Consider the following 6,832-nt stretch of genomic DNA (forward strand, 5'->3'; position numbering starts at 1 on the left):
CAGAATTTGATTGTGCTTTAAAGAAGCAATTCTACCCCCTATGCCATATGCAATAGTTATTGATGAACTAGAAACATTTTAGGCAAGTGAAAGGTCAAACTATCTAGGAGCACACCCATGAGTTTCATAAAGAGGCTATTTCTATAAATGTCCCATTGTATACCCAGGACACTTTACTCAAGTATATAGGTGGTCTTCACTCTTACCTAAGGAATTCTATTCTTATCCTAAATCCTTGTAATTTGGATGAAGTATGTGTCCAGGGAACACATTTAGAGTCAAGAGGTCAGGGCACTTTCATTGATAAATCTAATAAAAAGCCATCTAAGTCTGAGAAAAAGACCAAAGGAAAAGGGAAGGGTAAAAAGATAGCTATAGTAAAGAAAGAGGTTGAGAAAGCCACATGCTCACATTGCAAGAAAGAAGGGCATGATGATTCCAAGTATTGGAAGCTACATCGTGAAAAGAGGCCAAAGTGATTTGGTGGAACTAAAGGCAAACAAAAGATTGTTGCTTTAGTCCAACAGGATCTTGGATTTGACTCTGGAGATGAAACAAAATTGTTGTCACTAGGATCCAAGGTAAGGGAAAAGGTATATTTCTCTCATTAGCTACAAATTCTTCTAGCATAATTGCAAGTACAAGTAGAAAATCTTCTCCTAGGAATGATAAGCAAAGGAATGAATTATTTCACATCTGAGTTGTTATCAAGCATACTAAGGTCAATAAATTATTTGATATGGGTTATCAAGTTAATTTGATATCTAAGGAACTTGTTAAAAAGCTAAATTTGACTACAACATGTCATCCAAAACCATATCCTCTTGGATGGGTTTGTGATGATGCACAGTTACAAGTAACTAAGCAATGTAAGTTAAGATTTTCTATCACTACAAACTTTTTAGATGAAGTAGAAGCTGATGTAGTCCCTCTAGATATTGTGGTCTTGTACTTGGGAGTCCCTATGTAGCAAATATCATTAGATAAGAATTGCAGAAAATGATTTTTGGAAAACTGCTTTTAAGATAAAACAAGGACTTTATGACTGGTTGGTTATGCCATTCAGGCTTTGTAATGAACTAGATACATTCATGAGAGTCATGAATGATGTCTTTCATCCTTTTATTGATGATTTTTTCATAGTCTATTTAGATGATATTCTTGTATTCAGTAAGTCTTGAGATGATTATGTAATTCATGTAAAGAAAGTATTGATATACCAAGAAAAGAATAACTATATGTAAATATGTCTAAATGTGAATTTTCTAAGACATCCTTAGTGTACTTAGGCTATGTTGTAGGAGATGGACAATTGAAAGTAGACCCTACAAAGGTTGAATGTATTGTAAAATGGCCTTAGCCAAGTACAATTACAATAGTTAGGAGTTTCCTAGGTGCAATCTAGTACTGGAGGTAGTTCATTACAAAATTCTCTTATATTGTATCACTATTGCATGCACTGACCAGTACCAAGGCAACCTTTTAGTGGGGAGATCCACACCAAAATGCTTTCGACACTTTGAAGGAAAAGTTGAGCACTGCACAAGTTCTAGTTTTACCAAATTTACATCAACTATTTGAGATTGAGACAGATGTGAGCGGGTTTTCCATGAGAGTTGTACTCATGCAAGGAGCATTAATCTAGGGTAAACATGTGGAAGAGAAAGATTACTATGTGCAAGATAACTTATTATATCACTTGGGGAAATTATGCATTCCTAAAGATGAACAAGCATGGTTGATCCATGAAGCACATACCTCTCTAATTGCAGGACATTTTGGGGTAAGTAAGACATTGGTTCAATTGCATAAATATTTTTACTGGCCTCATATCCAAGAAATTTTTACTAAGTATATAAAAGGATGTGTAATGTGTGCAACTAGCAAACCAAGTAATAGAAAATTTGGTTTGTACACACCATTACCTATACAATCCTATCCATGGGAAAGTGTGTCTATGGACTTTGTGGGAGGTTTACCTATGTCTAGGAAGCATCATGATTATTTATATGTAGTCATTGATCAATTCAACAAAATGTGTATTTTAATGCCTTCTAAAAAATAGGTCACTACTGAACTGACAACATATATGTACTTTCAAAATGTATGGGTTTATTTTGGGTTACCCACTTCCATTGTATCAGATCAAGATTCTTGATTCTTAGGGGAATTTTAGTCATCTTTTTGGGGACTCATGGACACCAAGTTGAAGAAGAGTACAACCTTGCATCCATAGACCGATGGACAGACAAAGGTAGTAAACAGGATAGTTGTTCATTTACTTAGAGGTTACTACAGCAAGCATCCTAAGTTGTGGGATGAAAGTCTTCACTAGGTGCAACATTCTTACAACCATGTGGAACACTCTTCTACAAAGAGGTCTCCTTTTGAGACTTGTTTTAGTTATTTTCCTAAAATGCCAATGGATTTTGCTTTTGGGAAGGATGACATCATTGATGGATGCCATGATGTAGAAAGGGCTTTAAAGTTAATCCAAAAGGTCCAAGTAATCCATCAGGCAGTAGAAGCATAGTTGGAGTAGAGCCAAGCAAAATATAAGGCTTTCCATGATAAGCATCACATCGATCACCATTTCCAAGTTGGTGACAAAGTTTGGTTACATATCGGCAAGGAAAGAATGTAAGGTGAAGGAAGGAAGCTCACACCTATCAGGTATGGTCCTTTTGAGATCTTGGAAAAGATTGGTACCAATGCTTTCTGCCTTAATCTTCCTCTATACATGCAAATTTACTCAGTTGTTAATGTTGAGAATCTAAAGTTGTATGTGCCTCCAATGATCTTGGATGAAGACACACACATTTAGATTCCATTTATTGATGATCTTTCACTAGAGTATATGTTAGAATTGCTAGAAGATCTTATCCTAGATAGGAATCTCAGAACTTCCTAGAGAGGACCAACTAAATGCCTTCGAGTGGGATTGAAGGGGATGCATCCAAGAAATGCAAGATGGATGGAGATTGGCAAAGTGAGGGAACTATACCCTCACCTACTTTCCATGTAATCCAAAATTTTAGAGGTCTATAAGCTCTTCAGTGAGGATGATTGATCCAGAGGATATTTTAATAAAAAATTGAAGTATCTCTAAAACTCCAATAATCAGTACCATGTTAAAGTTCTCAAAAGACTAGACCCAATGCAATTTGAACAAGAAAAAATGAAGTCTTTATGCAAAATTTATGGCCAGTTAAAGGTTGGTCAAACCTTGATCTAGAGGTCATCAGATTGGAAAAATTTCAAACTCTCTGGATTTGGTCAAAGTCAACATCATATCAAAGGTCTTTTTGAGAGCTTTTTGATGATGTTTGTTTCATTGAAAATGGAGCCCTTACGTGAATAATGTACCAAATTGAAGTTTGAGATGATGACGTGGAAAAAAATATAATAAAAATTAAAAAATATATATATCTATATATAAAAGCTGCAGTAAAAGTATGTTGGTGGCTAGCAGGGTCGAAGATGTGACCACCAGACTCCAAAACTCGATCAGTAGCCATTGAGCCACTGACTATCTTCAAACATGCACCAACACAGTTATTACTTAACCTGTTGATGCTAAAAATTGGGGAAAAAGGGGGCCACCGGTGGGGTTGGAACCCCCAATCAACACTCGATTAAATTTTTTAATTGCCAATGCACCATTTGGGGGATTTGAGATATAGGTATGGAATTTAACTTGAAAACTTACCCACCTAACCTTATTTAAAATAAGGTTATTTATTACTTGTTACCCCAAAAATGACATAAGCCAAATATAAAAATGCCTAAAGAGGGTTATTTCAAATATGAATCAGTTAAAGGGCCTATTTTTGAAAATTTTTGTTGTAGCCTTATTTTGGCTTTTTTTTTGTATAGAAAGGGGGGTTAGGGGCCTTTCTAGAGGAGGGAGATGATTTAGAAATTTTGAAAGATGGAGATTTTTCTATGAGGACATTTTTTCAGTCTCATACATTAGAGTGATGATGTTGTACTTTTGAGGGAGTTATTTCTAATACTATAGTTGATTTTGGAATTAATTAGATTGGCCCCCCTATTGGTTTAGGACCTGAAGACGTAGTTCATACTAGAAAAACTCCACTCAAGATCAAATGTGTTGTGTCCCTATCTCTCATTTCTCGCTCTATCATTTAATTTTGTGTTGTTCTTTCTTTACAATTATATTAATTTGATTCATTAAAAGCTTTAAATTAACTTTGTGTAATCGGTTAGCATTTCTTTATAATAATCTAGATCCTAGCAATCAGATCATGCATGAGCTCTGAGATATGCCCCATCAAAGATCACTGCCCTATGGCATTTAGTGACTCTTAAGGACATTTTTGTTCAGCATGCCCGAGAATGTTCGAGTGCTCAACAAGATGGGTCAAGCTTGGGGCTAGGGTTTACTCAGCCACCTGGAGCTAATAGAATAGATAGTTTGATCCCATGACAAATGGTGAGAGAGATATGAGAAGAATATGTATTACTAGGTCACTTTGTGCAAGATATGAGCGAAATATGCTAATTAGGAAAAATTGGGTCTTTTTGAGTTTTTGGTCAAGATAGCCTAGGATTAGGTGTTTTTACTTATTTTAATAGTTTGGAACCTTTTCCTTGTCTTAGAAGTTAAATCTAGTGAATTTTGGAAAACTTACACTTTTTGTGCAAAATTACAAAAGTTGTAAAAGTTTCTTAAAAATGCAAATCTAACTGGAAACCTTTTAACCTTTGAAAAAATGTTTCCCATGCTCATATACCTAAGCATGGATAGTTACAACTTTCAAAAGTAAAAATTGCAAAAGTTGCTCAAGAAACTTTTTGAGCAACATTGCAACTTTTGGGCAATATTTCCTCTTTATATATTGAGGGAAAATGGGTGCATCTAGGACCCTAGTTAAAATTCCTAGAACCTATTAGGTAACCAAATACCTTAGTTTCCCATGAATAATGAAAGGAAATCAATAAGAAATTGGCTACCAGCTAGAAAATTTTTAGATAGAGAAGTAACAAGTGCTATAGAATTATCCATGGAGCATTGTGAAGTGAAGACTCAAATTGACTCATTAGTAGGCAAATAATCTAGTCATACACTTCATTCTAGCACCACAGATGTTTCAATTTGAAATGCGTATTCACTGATGGCCTTGCATTTACAGGACTCGGGAAGCCAAGATACTCAAGATAGGAATGATCCCTCAAAGTTCTCATCAAAATATATTAATGATTTTAATAGAAAAACATAAATCTCATTTACACCTTTAAATGGAGACTTGAGTTTAAATGGACATTGTCAGTTCCCAAACATGTCCTAGTTAAGTAGATTACTAGTGCAGGAGCACCCATTCTAGACTCATCAAAGAAGGCACCTAAGGATCCTAGATAGTTCACTTAGGATAGGTTGTGATGTAGCAGTGCATGGTGGAAGCTTCTAAAAGGCAAGCCACTAGGTAAATAGACAAGGTTGGAATCCTTCAAATTTTCCAAAAAGATGGTTTAGTGCTAGGACACTTATCACAAGCATCAATAATGAACTTATCAAAACCAAAAAAAGGTAGGGAACCTAATCACTAGGTTTTCCTAAGTTCAAAAGCACTAAAACTTAAGGATTCTCCAAAAACCTAATAATAGAATTGATTTAGAGAGCACAACTAAGAAGCCTCAAAGGGGCTTCCCACTCTTGAAATCAACTAGTTGACTATCGAATCTTTAACCTTATTACAAGGTTTTAGCACACTCCAATCCTCCAATGGATCAAAGAAACACACTCTCCAACTTCACCAAAAATCCAAGGACAAAGAACCAAACTTGCCCACTTTATGGGTTTTGCACCGATCTCCCACAACTAGGTTAATACTAGGAAAACACCCTAGAAGTTTGTCCCAAGGGTTCTAAGAGGTTAAATTATCTTAGGTAACTTATTTATCATAGACTACACCATTATTTTGAATCATATACTTGCACAAAACCTCATACCCCAATTTGGCCTAGTAGCCCTATGAGCCCCTTTTAGCCCACCTGAAATGGTTTTTGGGATCTAACTTCACAAATTTTCAAACAAGACCCAAAAAAAATTAAGTCTTTGAATACCCTTTTCAAAGTTACTTTAAACCCTAAAGCATCAAGTTCTAGGTCCACTCTAGCATTCCCTTTCCTTCACAAAGAAACATAGTCCTAAGTGATTAAGTTAGGCTTGGTTTGCAAAGCAACTAGTAGGAAATGGAGTTTTGGAAATGAAATAAAAAATTAGAAAGGTTAAAAAACACTTAAATAATTTATTTCCAAATGCTTATCCCTTCACCAATTCTCAAACTCCTTCCATTCGCAAATCAACATGCTACAAGAGGTCAAATTCTTCACAGTACTTGACCTAAGGCTTGATTGGAAAAATCACAAAACACACCCTCCAATCTTGAAACCATAGAATATTCAAAAGGACCCTATTAACTACCATTTTCCAAGTGGCCATGAAATTTCAACCAAAAAATTGTAGTTAGAGGCCCATTTTTTTTGTGTGCACCAAAATGTTATCCTAAAAACCTAGTTTCACTAAAAATGCAATAACTTGAGTTAGAAAACATGTAGAATGATGATACTAGAAGAAAAAGAAAGCCAAATCAAAGCTATATCTCAAAAATCCATCATATCTAGTTTTAAATTCAATATTTTTCATGCAACGTGCAAGCCACTGTAAAAATGACTCCAAAATTGAATTTCTTTCTTTGCAACTTCTTCCAATCTGTACATTAATGCCCCCTAGACCTCAAAAAATGAGGTGTGTGTGTGTGTGTGTGTGTGTTTGTGTGTGTGTGTATCTTATGTCTATTTTAATGGT

This window comes from Cupressus sempervirens, chromosome 4, assembly GCF_028749045.1.
Source record: "Cupressus sempervirens isolate cs-2001-9-10 chromosome 4, ASM2874904v1, whole genome shotgun sequence".
Classification (NCBI taxonomy): Eukaryota; Viridiplantae; Streptophyta; class Pinopsida; order Cupressales; family Cupressaceae; genus Cupressus; species Cupressus sempervirens.